Here is a 19,093-nt window from a genome sequence, read left to right on the forward strand (position 1 = left end):
ATTTAGTCTGCTATCCTTAATGATAAACTTTATGACAAGTATATAGGGCATTGGAGATATTAGCTAATGCAAATATCATGCTATGATGGCTAGCAAGACATTTAAAAATTAAACTTTTATTGTCATTCCCTCACACTCCCACAAAATATAGGTGTCACCTATAAAAACTCTCATATCTGTACACTTCAAAATTTTGTATTTTTTTTTTACCTTTTTAAGGATCTTCCAAAGAGTTTCTTTGGTTTTTTAACCCATTTGTTTAAAAACAAAAATTCAATACCTTCCAGTTAATTTGTAAGAACTGTGACAGAATGAATGAGCAATTGAATAGAAGAATTTCAACAACAACAAAAAAGGTGTGTGTAATTGAGGGATGAGATTGAAAAATGAGGATCATGAGTTATTAAGTGTAGTCAATGATGCATAACTGTTTGGATTTATGGAGCTTTGTGGACATCTGCTTCATCTATTTATGACTGTCATTAAAACCAATATCAAAATAAACCAAACTTCTGAGAAGAATCTCTGTAGCAATGTTAAACCAAGGTTTTAAAAAGTAACAGGACCATCAATCGAAGAATGACTGAACAAGTGGTGGTATATGGTTATGATGGAATACTATTTTGCTACAAGAAATAATGAGCAGGATGCTTTCAGAAAAACCCGGAGAGACTTACATGAAATGATACAAAGTGAAGTGAGCAGAGCCAGGAGAACATTGTACACAGTAACAGCAATATTGTACAATGATCAACAGTGAACGACTTGGCTATTTCCAGAAATACAAAGATCCAAGACAATTCTGAAGGACTTATGAAGAAAAATGTTATCCACCTCCAGAGGAAGAACTGATAAAATCTGAATACAAATCAAAGTATACTACTATTTTACTTTATTTTTCTTGGGGTTTCTTGTCTGTGTTTTCTTTCACAACATGACTAATATGGAAATGTGTTTTGTACAACTGCACATGTATAACCTTTATCAAATTGTTCGTCTTCTCAATTATGGGAGAGGAGAAGGAGGATGGGAGAAAATTTGAAATTCAAAATTGTAAAAATAAAAAAAATGAAAGTTAATAATTGTTTTTACATGTAATTGGAAAAGAAATAAAATGTTAAAATTCAAAAAAAGTAACGGGGCTTATTCAGTCACATTACTCTCATTTAAAATAGATTGCCCTTTTTTACTGAGACCAAAAGATTTTTATATTTTAAAGAAAACCTTTAAATTTTAAATATTTATTTTATCTTTCTCACATTAATTTCTGAGGTTTTATATGTCTTTTATAATGTACACCATAGTACAGTAGCATGTCTATAGTTTATAAGTGTATATGCAATGAGGGATGGTGTACATAAAGTTTGGAGACTGCTGTTCTAGACTGTATTCAATGGAAAGTCTTCTCAGTGATCTGATTACAGCTATGAATCCTGTGAAATAGAAAAATTCCTTGAAAGTTAAATTGGGTCCTTGTGCCATATGTGTTGAGGCACAAGGACTCAAAGTATATCTAACAAGAGTAACTTAGGATATGGGCAAAGTCAGTCAGTATACATTTATTAAGTTCCTACTACATGCCAGGTACTGTGCTAAGCACTAGATTAAGCAAAGAGACTCAATATTCCCTAAGACATTACTATTATAGCATTATATAAGAACTTAACAGTCACAATCATAACCCTGAGTCATCATTAGAAAAAAGTAAAATAATTAACATACCTTCCTGAAGTCACCTGGGGAAACTAGATGGTTCAGTGAATAGATGGCCCAGCACAGAATAAAAAAAAAACCCATTCCAAATCTGGTCTCAGACACTTACCAGCTGTGTAACTCTGGGCAAGTCACTTAACCTCTGTTTGCTTAATTCACTGGAGAAGGAAATGGCAAATGACTCCAATACTTTTGTCAAGAAAACCCCATAGGGATCATGAGACATGACTGAACAACTGAATTTGAGGAAACTAGATCCAACAGATGAGCAGCTCAAGTAGTCCCCTAGTATCATGGAGATACTAAAAGACCTTTAGAATAGTATCTGGGATATCTGTGGAGGAATTATGGAAAACACACACAAGAAAATCACAGGAAAAGAAGGTTGCCATCTGTATCAATGGAGGAACTGTTTGCATGGGTTAAAATCATGGCTCCACCAGAATTTAATTGCTAATAACTTTCTGGTGTCTGGGAAACTTACTTGAAACAATGTATTTCTCAGGACCCCAGATAAATGAAATGCTCCCATGCAAAACATTCCAGGAATTTAGTTCCATTTCTAGGGAAGAAAAGTTGGAGGGTGAAGAAAAGAAGAGGATACTGAGAAGACAAAACTTCTCCCACAGCAGATCCAAATTAACTCTGGCAATTCCTTTGTTCTTCTTCCACCATATTGCTCCCTCTATACTTTGGGTCACAAAATCCTATATTTAGTGCTGGAAGAAATCTTAGCTCATCTTTTAGTCCAGAAGTTCCTAAAGTGGGCAATGCTACCCCTGGGGGGCTCCAGAACAATGGGGGGGCCGGTAAGGGGGCAGAAGTAGCCTTGGATACAATTGAGAAATTTTTGAAAAACCATTCATATGTTTCATGTGTTGTGTAACAGAATTAAAGTCGTAGTGATTACATTATTTTCCAAATAAACACACGAAGCATAAGTGATGACCAATCAATGTCAAGTCCGCCAGCAGGTCTGAACAAGCAAGTGTTGGCAGGTGAGCCTGTCCTATATTGTTGGAAGTCCAGTTTGTATTGGCAGGAATATGTATGTGTAATAACTTGTTTACAATACAATACTATATGGTTATATGACACAATATTGCATCATCAAAATGTCAATGCAGAAAACCCCATAAATTTACAATTAATTATTAAATTTAAGATGTACTATTAAAAATGTTTTTAAATGATGCAAATTTTCAAAAAACCGTTTAAAGGGTTAAAGAAAGTAGATTTCCAGGAGGGCACTAAGCAATTTTTTTAAGGGGGTGGTAGGCCAAATAAGTTTGGGAACTTCTAATTTAGTCCAATGCCTTCATTTTAGAAAAACTGAGGCCCAGAGAAAGAATTGAAGATAGGATTTAATTCTAGGTCCTTTGACTCCAGAATTAGGCTTTCTTTTCTGCAGCACAATTATAGCTAATGTAAATCTTTGTTCCTGATAGTTTTTTTCCCTTGAAGACCATGTAAATATTTTAACTCAAAATATTTGTATGCTACTTAGTTATTGATATAATTCTCTTCTGTTGTCTACATATTCATGACCTCTTCATTCAGAACATAAAACCCTAGTTAGTATGTCTTTTAATTGACTCTGCATGGTGTTGAATTCTGCATTAAGTAAAAATTGTTAGTTAATTTTTAATGAGTGAAAACAAATATGGCGGTGTGTGAAAGGAATATAGTTTTCTAGTAATGTTCTTACACTGCCTATGACCTTGTCTGAAGACATTTTCAGTAGGCAAGTTGTAATGGAACAAGTCTGGGACTAGCAGTCTAAAGAGACTTGGGTTGTAGTCTGAACTGCCACAAACTAGGCCCTGGGCCAAGTCCTTTCACCTGTGAGGTTCTGTTCCTAAGCCATATGATGTGTTTGTTTGAAAACCCATCTTGTACAGAGGCAGCCTTCTTTTCATAAGTTGTATTAAATGAATTCTAGAGTCTATTCCAAATTTAAATGCTAGTATAAAATACTGAGAAAAACAAAGGGAAAAATTTGGCATGTAGAGCCAAAATAGGACCAAAAAGGTACCTTGAGGGGTTGTTCAGTTGTGTCCAACTCTTCGGCACCCCATTTGGAGTTTTCTTGGCAAAGGTAGTGAAATGGTTTGCCATTTCCTTCTCCAACTCATTTTACAGATGAGGAACCAAAGCAAATAGAATTAAGTGGCTTGCCCAGGGTCACACAGCTAGGAAGTGTCTAAGGTCAAAATGGAACTCTGGAAGATGAGTACTCCTAACTCTAGGCCTGGTGTTCTATCCACTGAGCAACCTAGTGCCCTGTGGGGGTAAGAAAGCAAATGATTGCAAGTGCCCAGGCTGTCACTTAAGGGCAACTTCCTTCTTAGTCACCTTCAGAAGGCCCTGTTTTTAGTGAGTCTATGTGTTTAGTAAGATATGAATCCTTATGTCTATAAACCAAGTTAAAATTAAGGCTAAATTTCCAACTTTAGTCCATCTTGTAAACTAGAATTTTTTTTAAAAGAGAATTTCTCATCATGTAGCAAGGGAACATGGGAGAAGGCATCAGAAAGAGCTTCTCAGAAATTTTATTTCACCTGTATGTGAAAACACTTCAAAATGGAAAAAAGTCAGGTTTGACACTCTGAAAGAGATTAGCACTTTGCCTGAAAAAAAGAAATTGGGCAAAATCACTCAAGCTAGAAGAAACTTGAATTTGTATAGAGACAGACTTATGAATAAAGATTTTTTTAAATAGAGCAACCTTTTTTTTTTAAACCACTTCATCTACCTCCATGGAAGTCATGACTAATAAAAGAAGTAAAAAGCAATAATCCATCTTGCATAAATTTTCTCACCTGGGTTAAGTGAATAGCAATTTTCAAAGCTAGAATACAGAGCTTGGAGGGAAGATACTGTCAGCTTTCTTTCAGTTTTGCCATCAATGTGGTAGCAAAAGGAGAGTAGGACACATCAATTAATATCCAAATTTCCCATTTATGGTCCCTACTATACTTAAGAGTATAATGTTGAATAAAGTCTCTTTTCTTAGACCTTATATTTAAAGACAAAAAACACTGGTCTTGTTTTTCTAAGATAAAAGTTCTTTCAAAATCATTCTCAAGAAAACCCTATTAATTACTTTAAATTTTTTTTCTTATTGTTTCTTACTGTTACATGCATTTTTTGTTATTATTGTGACTATTTATACAGGATGGCTTTTCAAACAAACAAATATCAGGGCACAGTGCATCAACACCATCTGTTTAAGCTTCTTCACTTATTAATATGGGTTGGTCAATTGCGTAGATAACAGAGATCTGAGGAGTATGTGGTGTTTAAATATGTTGGGATTAAATAAATTGGGATAACTTTGTTTTATTTGTGTACAGCAAGAGTGTGCAAAAGACCTCTTTCATGAAACTACAATGCAGGGAAATGCAGAAACATGTCCTTCCTAAATGCATCAATGGAAAGGTTCCAGAATAACAGATTGAAGGAGCCAGTTATTTAAAACAGTTTTGTAGAGATTACAAACTGACAGATAGCAGCACTTTAAGATTTATAAAGCACCTTACGTATATTCTCATTTAATTGTCACAACAACTCTTTAAGAAAGGTGCTATGTGCATTAACCTTAAAGACTCCATTTCCCCATTGTAACAGCAAGCACCCCAACATACCCAAGGTGGCTGCCAACACAGGCTCTTAGATATGCTTTTCTAAAGGAAAGCAACTCAAAATGGAGTTTTAACTCAAAATTTTTAACAATCTTGCTTTAATCAATCAAACATATCATTTACCTAGTTCAGGGGGAAAAGTCAGCACCCCAAACTTCAGAGTATACAGACAGAAGTTACAGGAAGACAGAGAAACATTTCAAGCAGACAGGCCTCCAACTGTCTGACCATTACACCCATACCTAGTCACAGGTACCAGAGAGGGAAGCATCAACACCTGGGTTTTCAAAGGCTGGGGGGTAGGGGGGAAGCGGTGCCTAATGGCTGCCCAGAGTCTCGTCTGGTCAAATCACATAACACTTCTCAAAGTGAGCCCTAAAACAAAGCCTCACATCAGGGTTTATATAGCCTTCTCCTGGCTCAGAGAATGTAACAACCTTCTTGACCCACTGCCCAATTAAAAAGCATTCCATGGGGTCCAGGTGCACTTAAGCCTATCAAAGGGCCTAGGGGCAGGGAAGATCTTAAATTTCCATTCCCATAACACCCATGTGTAAAATAGCACTTGCCTAAGATTCTAAAGATGCCAAGAATCTTTATTCAAATCACTGAAGAGCTGGGCTCATTGTGTTGTTGTGCTGGTTCTCTAATGGTGGTCAGTAACAATTTATGATAGGGTGTTTCAATGTGATCTTTATTTCCTTCTATGGAATAAAGCTACCTTAAACTTTATGGAATAAAGAATATATGCTAGGACTTGGTACTTAGCTTCAAAACAAACTTCTGGATTCTGATGTAGCTCAATGTAGTGTCTTTCTTTCTCTGTTAGTCTTTGTGTCCTTAATGAAAGCTACTATCCTCACATATGTGGCTTTATCCCATTGTGCTACTAGAAGACTGACTAATGTCTCATAACACAATAATGCCAGGTAAGGCAGTGGGCTGTTTGTACAAAGAGTAAGGGAAACATAAGCTGAAAAGTCAGTTAAGTCTTCCTCTTCCACACTATAAATAAATACAGGCTGTCTTAAAATTCACCATGATTACTTATTATTGTTCTGAAGCTTTGTTTGTGTTCTTAACTCATCTTTTCTTTTTTTTTTTTTAAACACCATTATTCTCTTGGAGGGGCAGCATAAGGTAGTGGATAGACAGTCAGCTCTAGAGTCAGAAAGGCCTGGATTTAAGGTTTCCTCCTCTGCACATTGGCTATGTGGCTATAGCCAAGACAAAACCTCTCAATGCCTGGGCTAGAAAACTCTCTGAGACTATAATTTTCAGGGAAGATACTGACTTGTTTCCTTATTTGGGAATTCCCTATATTGATGAAATCACAGGTCTAGTCCCTATTCCCCACATGGAACACCCAATCACTGAAAAATTAAAATTGTACATGATCCAGAGGGCAACATGGAGAGGTGTGGTGAGTGCAAATAGGTTGCAACATATTACCATTGATAACTTGCAGACAAAACGATCATATGAAACCTTCCAGGACATGATCAGAAAAGAGGATGGCCCCAAAAACAGAGTGAGAAAGACAATAGACAATTCTAGTGCTGAGCTGGCCCCCCACAAAATGTTAAGACCAGGATTATATGATATGTTGGGTTGATACTCCATGGAGGATTTAAGAGAACATTTACATAAGAATCACGTAGAAGGAGAAGACATTGATTTAAGACTTCTATTGAGAGAATACCTTTATCAATGATATTCCAGATCCACTGAAATATTAAAGTATTATGTTCTTACTTATATCTAAATCAACTTGATGACTTTCCCCTAAAGCTCAAAGAAGGAACTTGAGAGGTCATTTAGTTCAACACCTCAATTTACAAGTGAAGAGCTGAGGTATTAGGAACAGAATCTCACCCTCTGTGAATTGGGTAGGTCTGATAAAGTTAGTTGAATTCTCTGAATGATTTCCATTTTCTCAATTAAATATTTTAGTAACTGGACGCTGTCTCTGAGATTACCCAAATGAATTTTGCTTTGAGTGGTGAAGGCATTTCAACAACTCATTGATACAATTTATCAAAAGATGACAGAAATTAAAGTAGTTGCCATAACTAATGCTCAAAGAAAAGCTGGGGTGAGCGAGGGCTATAAAGATAGAGAACTGCAGGTAGATCCATATATTTTCCTATATGAACATTTCCAGAAGAAAGAAGAGGGGGAAAATATATCATCATAGTCCTTCCATACAACTTGGGCTTCTTTTTTTCCAGTCTAATAAATTCAGCACGACTTGTCCTTGTTTCCCTCTGATACTCCTTCTGTTTTTACCTGTGTAGTGATCTAAATGCTTCATTGATCTCTTCTCTTTTTTCATTTTCACCAATAGTTTCCTTTCCTTATGCCCCTGACCAATAAGTTTTTAAACCCTCCCTCATAATAAGTTAATATAGTCACTTGAAAAGGTGCCATGTATTGGCTACATCCAAAAATGTATGTCCCATTTTGTACCTCTAGTCCATCATCTCTGTCAAACACATGCATCATCTTTAGTTCTCAGAAGTCAATTGATTATGACATTAATCAGAGTTCTTAAGCATTTCAAAGTTACTTTTCTTTGTTGTTGTTGTTGTAGTCTTTGTGTAAATTGTTTCCCTGTTTTTATTCACTTTGTATCATTTCATATGAGTCTTCTCAGGTCTCCTTGAATTCATTCCTTTTGTAGTTTTTGACACAATACCATCTACCATAATTTGCTCAGTAGTTCGCCAGTTCATGGGCATCCCCTTAGTTTCCAGTTCTTTGTTTTATCAATATTATTTGTTATGAATATTTTTGTATATGAGCTCTTCTTCTTTGTATCTCCTTTAGGTATATGCTTAGCAGTGATATCAATGGGTCAAAAAGAATGCAGTTTAATGACTTGTTGGGTATACTTCCAAATTTCTTTCTAGAGTGGCTTGCCCAGTGATGCCGCTACTAGGTCCATACCCCAAAGATATCAAATAAATAGTTACAGCACCCATTTGTACAAAAATAATTGTGGCATCTTTTATTGTTGTTGTAGCAAAGAACTTGAAATAAAGGCTGTACTCATCAAATGGGGAATGGCTGCACAAATTATGGTATATGAATGTGATAGAACATTGTGTCAAAAGAATGATTTCAGAAAAATATGGGGATATTTGTATAAACTGAGCAGAGCCAGGAGAATAGTTTATACAGTAACAGTAGTATTGTGAAGAAAAACAACACTGTAAGCCTTAAGAACTCTGATCAATAGAATTACCAACAAGCATTCCAAAAGACTGATGAAGCATGCTACCTACCTCCCACTTCCTAACAGAGAAGTGACGGACACAAGGTGCAAAATAAGACATGCATGTTTGAATGTGGCAAGTGTCTGGATTTGTTTTGACTATGATTATTTGCTATAAAGATTGCTTTCTTTGGTCAGGGAAGTGAAGAGAGGGTAGCTAGTAATGATGTTGCCCCTTCCCACTCAAAAAAAAAAGCAAAAAAGGTCACTGAAAGATTTTTAAATGTATAAAAGAAACAGAAGGAATTTCAGAAGGAAATAGACAAACAAGATAGCTATAAAATTAACAGGTTGACTTCATGCTTTTATAAAGTAAGCTTTATATAAGAGATTGGCAGTTCAATAAATTAATTAAAAAGCATTTATTAAACATTGCTAAGTGCTGAGAATACAAAGATACATACCCTCTCTCCCATTAAAGTGGAGGACAGAATATTTTTAAAATTTCACATACAGGGTATAAACAATGTAAAAGGAACGTAAGGAGTAGAGAGATGGAGTGTTGAGTGCAAGGAGCAGCAGGTAGGCCAATGCTGCTGGATCAGGGAATACATATAAAAGAGTAAAGTGCAAGAAGACTAGAAAAGTAGGAATGGACCAGATTATGGAGAGTTTTAAAAGCCAAATGGAGAAATTTTTTTTTAACTTGATGCTGGAGGTAATAGAGTCACTAGAGTTGATTGAATAAGGGAGGTAACATGGTCAGGCCTATGCTTAGAAAAATCACTTTGGCAGCTGATGGAGGATGGATTGGAGTGGGGAAGAGACTTGAAGCAGAGTTACCAACCAGAAAGTTATTGCAATAGTTCTAGTGTGAGGAGATAAGTACCTATACCAGCTGGTGGAAAGAAGGGAACATATGTGAGAGATGTTATTAAGGTAATGACAAAACATAGCAATGGATTTGACATACAGGCTGAATGCAAGTGGGAAGTCACAGATTACACCTAGGCTTCACTTATAGGTAACTTGGGAAATGCTGGGTACCCTTGATAATAAAAAGAATATTAGGAAGAGAGATATTGAAAGGAAAGAAAAATAGTTCCATTTTTGGACCTGTTGCATGTGAGCCATCTATGGGATTTTCCAGTTGTCCAAGAAACAGTTGGTAATATGAGACTGGAGGTCAGGAGACAGATTAGGTCTGGATATATAGATCTAGGAATCCTCTGCACTAAGAAAATTGAGCCCTTGGGAGCTAATTAGATCAGCACATGTGATATTATAGTGAGTTACCAGTTCTTTCTGTTCCACTTTGTATATGGAACATGGTTTTTGGTGTTCTATAAAATAAATAAAAATTTAAAAAGAATGGATGCTCAAACTCTCAGTTCCACCAACAGTAAATTAGTGTGCTTGTCTTCCCATATCCCCCCCAAATTATAATTTCACTTTTTTGTCATCTTTACCAATTAGAGGTAGAACATCAGAATTATTTTAATTTTCATTTCTCTTATTAATAATTTAGAACGTTTTTCATATGGCTTTTTATAGCAAGTGTTGCTTCTTTTGAGAAATGCCTGTTTCTATCCTTTAACCATAAACTACTGAGGAAATTTTCTTATTCTTATATATTTAAATTAGTTCCCTATATATCTTGGATATCAAACCTTTATAAGAGAAACTAGTTGCAAAGATTCTTCTCATGTAACTTCCTTTCTGAGTTTAGCAGCATTGATTTTATGAAAAAGTTTTTCAACTTTGTGTAATTAAAATTGTCTATTTTTCTCCTGCCCCTTGTTTAGTCACAAATCCTTATTTTATTTACGGGTATGAAAGGCATCACTTTCAATCTTCTTCTAATTTATTTGTGATATCTTTTTTTTCTGTCATGTTTAGATTTGGAATTTATTGTGGTACATTATGTGAGATACTGTTCAAAACCTAATTTCTGCCAGACTACTTTCTAGCAATTTTTGTTACCTAGTGAATCCTTACCCCTAGTAGTTCTGAGTCCTTGGGTTTATCAAGCACTATGTTACTATATTCATTTGCTTTTGACTCACAAGCTATAGATCTGCTCCACTGTTGCCTGCTTTGTAGAATGGTCACTGGTCCCACTAGGCTGCCTTTCTTCTTTTCTTTCTTTTTTTTGGGGGGGGAGGTCAGGGGAGATGGAACTTTCAGCAATAATAATTTATTAATACTGCTTCCCAAAAGGAGAACACATGACCCAAGACCAATGCACAAACAAAATGAAAGATAGCAGCTTGGTAGGGCTTGTAGGATAAACCAGAGGTAGCACCTCAAAATTTTTCCTCTTTTCCATTTTTACCCAATATAAAACAACCCCACCCTAGTGATGGAGCTGAGAATGTCAACTAGGAAGAAAGCCACCTTAGACAGGAGTAGGTGGGAAAGAGGGATACTTCCCATATGAGGTTGAGAGACAACCTAAAGAAGTAGTTAACCTACTACATATCAACCTTTCACCTTTTACCCCCACATAATGCTAGATGAATATTAGCACCACTACTAGAAGTGATACTGTTGGGTCAAAGGTTAATGCCAGATGAATATTAGCACCACTACTAGAAGTGATACTGTTGGGTCAAAGGTTATGTGCAGGACAGTTTCAAATTGCTTTTCAGAAAGGTTAAACCACTTTGTAGCCCCAATGTGGAATTACTGTACCTGTTTTCCCCACAGCAGCTCCAACAATTATTGTTTTTCTTTGTTGTCATCTTTGCCAATCTGATGGGTGTAAAGTTTCATTTTTCTTATTAACGATTTGGATCGTTTTTAATGTGGTTGATGCTTGCATTTCTTCTTTTGAAAACTGGCTGTTCTTATTCTTTTTAAAAACATTTCCTTTTTGTTCAGTAACAAAAATATATTTTTTTAAAATTTATTTATTTATTTTTAGTTTACAACATTCAGTTCCACAAGTTTTTTTATTTTAAATTTTCTCCCTTTTCCTCACCTCCCCCCATCCCCAAGACAGTATGCAATCTGATATAGGCTCTACATATACATTCATATTAAACATATTTTCACGTTAGTTATGTTGTAAAGAAAAATTATAACCAATGGAATGAACCACAAGAAAGAAGAAATAAAACAAAAAAAGAGAACAAATAATATGCTCCCATCTGCATTCAGACTCTGATTCTTTCTCTGGGTGTGAATAGCATGAGCCTTTTGGAGTTGTCTTAGGTCCTTGCATTGCTTAGAAGAGCCAAGTCTATCAAAGTTAGTCATTGCACAAAGTGTTAGTTACTATGTACAATATTCTCCTGGTTCTGCTCCCCTCACTCAGCATCAGTTCATATAAGTCTTTCCAGGTTTTTCTGAAGTTCACCTGCTCATCATTTCTTATAACACAATAGTATTCCATTACATTCATATACCACATTCAGTCATTCCCCAATTGATGACATCCCCAAAAATGTTTTCTTTTTCTACTCCCCTACCCCATTGAAAAAGAAAAATAAACCCCTTGTAACAAATATGTACTGTATAGTTAAGAAAAACAAATTCCCACATTGACCATGTCCAAAAAACATCTCAGTCTTTGCCTCAAGTCCAAAACCTCTATCAGAAGGTGGATAACATATTTCATCATGAGCCCCAGAGAACTGGGGCTGATGACTTTCAAAGATGTTTCTCTTTACATTGTTGTTATTTGTGTGCTTCATTCAATATCACTTTCTTTGAAATCCTCTCCTTTCTAACAGCACAATAGTATTCCATTACATTTAAATACCACAATTTGTTCAACAATTCCCTAATTGATAGGCACTCCCTTAGTTTTCTTCTTTGCCACTACAAAAAGAATTGCTATACATGTTTTTGTACTTATGGATCTTTTTCCTCTTTTATCTCTTTGAGATACAGATCTGGTAGTGACTTTTGGATAAAAAAAAGGGTTATGTATATTTCAGTAACTTTTTGGATATAGTTCAAAATAGCTTTCCAGAATAACTGGACCAGTTTATAGCTCTACCAACAGTTCATTAAAGTACCTGTTTTCCCATGGCCTCTCCAGAATTTGTCATTTTCCATTTTCATCATCTTTGCCAAGCTTAGGGGTATGAGGTAGAGAACCTCAGAGTTGCTTTAATGTACATTTCTCTTATTAGTGAGAGTTTTTTCATAAGGTTATTTATTGATAGCTTAGATTTCTTCATTTGAAAATTACCTGTTTATATCCTTTGGTCATTTATCAATTGGGGAATGGTTCTTATTCTTATAAATTTGAATCAGTTTTCTAAATATCTTTGGTAATGAGACCATTACCAAACACATTTGCTGCAAAGATTTTTTTCCCCTAGTTATCTGCTTCCTTTTTTTTTCTTTTTTGCTTTTTGGAGGGGGAAGGCAGGATAATTGGGTTTAAGTGACTTGCCCAAGGTCACACAGCTAGTAAGTGTTAAGTGTCTGAGGTCATATTTGAACTCAGGACCTCCTGACTCCAGGGCTGGTGCTCTATTCACTGTGCCACCTAGCCACCCCTGTCTATTTCCCTTCTAATTTTAGTTGTATTAATTTTAAGCAAAAACTTTAAAATTTTACTTACTCAAAACTGTGCTGAAAAGCACAATTTTCTGTCACAGTTCTAAAAAAATAATTTGCCTACTCCTTGAATTTATGATATCACCTTTTATGTCCACGTTATGTACTCATTTGGGGCTTATCTTGTTTTATACTGTGAGATCTTGGTCTATATCAAGTTTCCGCCAGACTTTCCCTTTCTTTTGCATTATTTTTCCTTGAGATTCTTAATCCTTTGTTTCTCCAGATGCATTTTTTTCCTAGCCCTATAATATTAGTAGCTTGGTATGACATTGAAGAAGTAAACTAATATTGGTAGTATTGTGGTTTTTATTATTGGCATAGCCCAATCATGAGTTGTAATATAACCTCCTTATCTAGTCCTCATAGATTACCTCTCCTTAAGATGCAACTCAGATATCATGTTCTACATGAAGATTTTTTTGATCCCCCACAATTTCTAGTGCCCTCCCTCTCAAGCTACATTGTACATAATTCATTTGTGTGTATGTATCTTTATCCATTAACTTTTTATTTATGCCATACATATTTTTGTACATATTTGTCTCTCCATTAGAATGTAATCTCATGGGGCGGCCAGATAGCACAGCAAGTAAGAGCACCAGCTCCAGTGTTGGGATGACCTGGGGATCAAATCTGGGCTCAGATACTTAGCACCACACCCAGAAATAACTGGCCATGTAACCTTGAGCAAGTTACTTAACCCCGATTGCTTTTTTAAAAATAAAAAAAAGAATATAATCTCATTGAAAGTAGGAGTACTTGATCATTTAATACATGTCAATTGCCCTTTCTAGATTTCTTTTGACTCCTGTTTTCACTTCAAATTTTCTAGTAGGCTAAGGTCTTTTATCAAGAACACTTCAAAGTTCATTATTTCATTAAAGGACTATCTTTTTCCTCTATAAGTTTATATTTAGTTTCTCAGTGTAAGTTTTTTTGGTTGAAACCTTTATCTTTTACCTTTTGAAAAATTATATTCCAAGATCTTTCTTTCTTGATGTTAGTTGCTGACAAGTCTTGTATAATCCTGACTATGATTCACTGGTAGTAAAATTATTTTTCTGTCTGTAAATAGTAATTTTTTTTGGTGACTTGGAAACTCTGGATTTTAGCTGTTATGTTTCTGGGAGTTTTTATTTTGGGGTTTCTTTTAGGTGCCTGGTTGGATTCTTTTTTGTTTCACATTGTCCTCTAGTTCCACTAAATATAGTTTTCAGTTATGATTTCTTAAAATATGGTATTCTGTGTTAGTTTTGATGGGGCAAGAAGGGAGTCTGATAGTTAAATTATCTCCTTGACCAGTTTTCCCAGACAGTTGAATGAGGTAGTCACATCCTATTTAGTCCTGACCTTGATTTCCTAGGATTCTGCCACTGTCTTTCACTTCCCCAGATGAGTTTCTAGTATTAAATACTAATGATAAAGTATTAGTGGGCTTCAGTGTACCTGTTCAGGGCACTTAAGTTAGTTATCTTTGATCAGGGCATTGCCAAAATCTTCTATTCCCATCCTCCCAGCCTCTACCTTCCCCAAGCTTTTTCCAATTGGGGCACTTTGGGGTTTCTGGTCTATTCACCTGGATTGTTTCTAGTTTTCCTAGCAGAACCTCCATTCCAGAACTTTTTTTTTATTTTGGCTGTCTTTTTGAGAAGTCCTAGATTGATTGAAGATGCTTAATAATCTATTTTGATTTCTTGATCACTAATAAAGCAAGTTTCTTGGGGCGGCTAGGTGGAGCAGTGAGTAAGAGTGCCAGCCCCAGAGTCAGGAGGACCTGGGATCAGTTCCAGCCTCAGATACTTAACACCCACACAAAAAAAACTGGCCGTGTAACCTTGGGCAAGTTACTTAACCCCAACTGCTTTAAAAAATAATAAAAATAAAGCAAGTTTCTTTATCCTGTTCATCTGATACCTTTTTCAAATTATTGCCACAGCATTTATGATAGAGCTAAGTTCTTCTCTACCCTTTCATACTACCATGTTAAATGGAATCTCTACTGAATTCTCTTTGTGTTCAAAGAGTAATATATTAATTTTAAAATTAGTTGTCAGTGACTGACATGCCTAATAATTATCATCTGTCACTATCCTGTCACTAGTTTAGGAAATCAGGACTCCTGATTTATATTTATAAAAGGTTTGGTATCTGTCCATGAAACTACATTTCTTTTTACATTTTGCTACACAGTGAGCTTACATTCTCCAAATTCTGTGTGTATTGTATTCTACTTTAGTAATAACTGAAATATCTTTTAAGAGACAAAACTACCAGTTTGTCTATACTAGATGTGTTAAGCACTTAAAACTAGGCCTAACCCATGAAAATGCAAACTATCCAGAGTAAAGTAATTTGAAGCAAACAGTGTTTTTAGTGACTGAAAAACCTTAAAAGCAATGACACTTAGCCGTACAAGGTAGATAGGATACTAATGGACAGAAAGTTGTTAGTCTGAGTTGTTAGTGTGATATGATAGCTAATAAAGGCTTAGCAGCAGAGATGTTAGTTTTTTTTTTTAATTGAACTGAGAAGGAAAGAACACAAAGAAATTCCAAAGGAGGACAAAAATGTAGAATTATAGAGTTATTAGGCTGAGAATGGTAAGGAGCAATTCTCCATTTCCACTGAAGAGTGGATGGATTTACCTTGATGGAGGACAGCCCACCATTCTTCATTAAGGTAATTATGAACTAAAATCAGAGAGTCTTCTCAATCAAGCAAGAAGAAATCTGGTAAATGCATAAAGAGCTATGATTCTAAATCTTCCTATTACATAATTTCTATATTTTAAAAGGCTAATTAATGATATGAAGCAAATTTCTGATTGTGAGTCTAATGAGATTTTGAAAAGGACATACTGACAAAACCTAATTAATTTTTAAAGGAAAAAATAAGGTGCATATGAAAACATTACTAGAGTTCATCTGTATCGTTAGTACATGGCTAAGTGGCAAGTAGTAGGGTATAAAAAAGAGCTTGTACATATCACAAAGTTGCCATTTCAAGAGCAGGTAGTATCTACTTTCTACCAGGAAGATCAGGATACCTATGTTATCAAAACATCTAAATATAAAAACTTTATGAGATATATGTAAACTATTCACCAAGGGAATTGGTACTCAAAAGAAAAAAAATATCTTTGGTACACATAATTATCAGGTAAATATTATTACAGTCAAAGTGATAACTAATTATTGCAGCTATCTCTTAATTATTTTATTTTAAAAGATATTCAAGGGGCGGCTAGATGGTAAAGTGAATAGAGCATCGGCCCTGGAGTCAGGAGGACCTGAGTTCAAATCTGGCCTCAGACACTTAACACTTGCTAGCCATTTGACCTTGGGCAAGTCACTTAACTCCAATTGCCCTCCACAAAAAAGGCAAAAAAAAAAACCAGTATTCAAGAAGAAGAACAATATATTCAACAAGAGGTTATTCTATCACTCAATTTTTAAACTTGCTTTTTATCTGAATTCTCTTAGTGAATATTAGCTTCATTACTTTTATTGACTAAAATTGAATGCTACTCCCTTTAACAGATGCTAAGCTGCAAAAACTGGGTAAGTATTAGTAGATGCTGATGTCTGGTTTATGGTTTCTTTTTTTCTTTACCTTTCTTCACCTTGAACAAAGTGGCCAAATAAATGTTAACACATGGTAAAGAATTTTTGTAACCTAAATAGAAGCAGTTAGGGAATTTCTGCAATCTTTGTAAAACATGCTCTAGTCAATGACCCTCATGACATGGCACAATGTCTTTCCAATACAAATGTACAGAATACTCAACCATTTCTTGAAATGGCCCAGCTTCCTTCTTTCTCATTAAACCCCTCCATGTTACTTCTGATTTGTTGGTTGTTGGTGAGCATGAGGGAAGAGAAGGAAGAGGTACAAATGGGAAAAGATACAAAACATTTAGTAAAAGTACACTCACTGCCACTTTCAGCTTTCATTCTTGTTTCCATATTTGATGGAAATAGGACATAGGAGATATAAAAGTATGATAAAAGTAATATTTGATTTATCTATTACTTTTGCTCATCTTAGTGCCATCTTCTTATCAACTTAAAACTTTGTGTATTGTTCCCAGTACAATAAATGCTTTTCAGTCTACACAGTCCCAAGAGTCTGAAGCCTTAAATGGTAATATAAATGAAAAGAATTGTAAAAATACTGTTGTGCAAAGCACTCTATGTGCTAGGAAATACAAAGATAGATCCTCACTTCAAGGAGTTTACCATTTAAGAGGGAAATGATATATGTACAAATAACTTAATCTTGAATCTCTTTTGTGCTTCTTGCTCTCAATCGTGTTAAAGCACACTGTAAAATGTGAAGAGAGACACTAGCTAGATTTTATGATGGGGTGGGGGAGAGGTTGAATGAGTCTTCTAAATTGGTTTTGAAGGGCTGGACTTCAACAGACAGGTAATGGGTATCCATGCAAGCATGAGGAACCACATGAGCAAAGGTCTGGAAATGGGAGATGATAGGATGAAAAGAGAGAGTGGAGAATAGTCCACATGACTAAAATACAGTGTATGTAAAAAGGAAAAGTATGAGAATTCTGGAAAGTGAAGCCAGGTGATGCAGGGTTGTGAATAACAGGATTTAAATTTTATTCAGTAGGCAGTAGGAAGTTACTAAAGGTTTTTGAACAAAAGAATGACATATAATTAAAGGAATGATATATAGAGAGTAGTATATACTGCTCAGGCAGAGGTGAGAGTAGAGACAGGAAGATCAGTTATAATAGTTCCAGCAAGAGGGCTTAAACTCAGGCGGTTGTAATGGGACTAAAGTAATGTGACAGATGGGACAGATGTGAGAGACTGCCATGGTAGAATCAATAAGATTTGGCAATTGATTGGATGTATTAGGAAAGGAAAAATCAGATGTCTGAAGCATTGAGCCTTGGTAATGTGAGGATGATGGCTCCATCAAGAGAAAGAGGAGTTTTGTATTTCTTAAGGTATCAGTAAAACATTGGATACATGTTTAGAGGTCAGAGAATGAGAGAGTCAGAAGACACCAAGAAGGCCTAGAAATGGAAGAACAATGTTTTTCTTCTACCAATGAACACCTGGCAGTGTCCAGAGGGTATAAATGAAAGGATTGTCAATTGTACCACTGCTGCAGAAAGATAGAATGAGAACTACAAAAAGGCCACAGAGTTTAGTAATAAAGAGGTAATTAAGGGTCTAATTGAAGAGGGATTTCCTATAGATGATAAGGTCATCCAAATGCTCCTGCTTGGAGAAGATATGTTGAGTGTATCAAATCCCAGAACATTATAATTAAAGAGTTCCAACTATCCATATTTGTTGTTGTTCAGTCATATCCGATTCTTCGTGACTCTGTATGGAGTTTTTTTGGAAAAGAAACTGGAGTGATTTGCCATTTCCTTCTCCAGTGGATTAAGACAAACTGAGGTTAAGTGACTTTCCCGGGGTCACACAGCTAGTGAGTATCCGAGGCCAGATTTGAACTCAAGTTTTCATGACTCCAGGCCTAGCACTCTATCCACTGAGCCATCTGACTCCAACTATCCACATAAGAAAGACTAAATGAATGTGGAATTACTTTTGTCCAACCTAAAATGAAATTTTATGGGTAACACATAGAATACACCAATTAGTGTGTGTATGTGTATGTATAATATATTATATATATTTATCCTCATATGTGTATGGGGTATTCAAGGACTGACACCTCTGGTGTGGGGGTTAAGTCCTATTTAGGGCTGCTCATCCACCTTTGGTGTCCACCTGTCACCCAACTCTCACCTGTGGCTCCAAGAAGCTGTAACCTGCTCAGTGGTCAGACTGGCTAAACAAGACTGAGGGAAACAGACAGGCCTCAGACCTGTTGGTGAGTTAGGAGGATGTCTACCCCAAGCATGTGAAGACTTCCCCCAGTCATATGGGTAGGTAAGAATAAT

Source organism: Petaurus breviceps, unplaced genomic scaffold (assembly GCF_028583685.1).
Source record: "Petaurus breviceps papuanus isolate PSGF00001 unplaced genomic scaffold, PetGlider_PUasm1.0 685, whole genome shotgun sequence".
In the NCBI taxonomy this organism is placed as follows: Eukaryota; Metazoa; Chordata; class Mammalia; order Diprotodontia; family Petauridae; genus Petaurus; species Petaurus breviceps.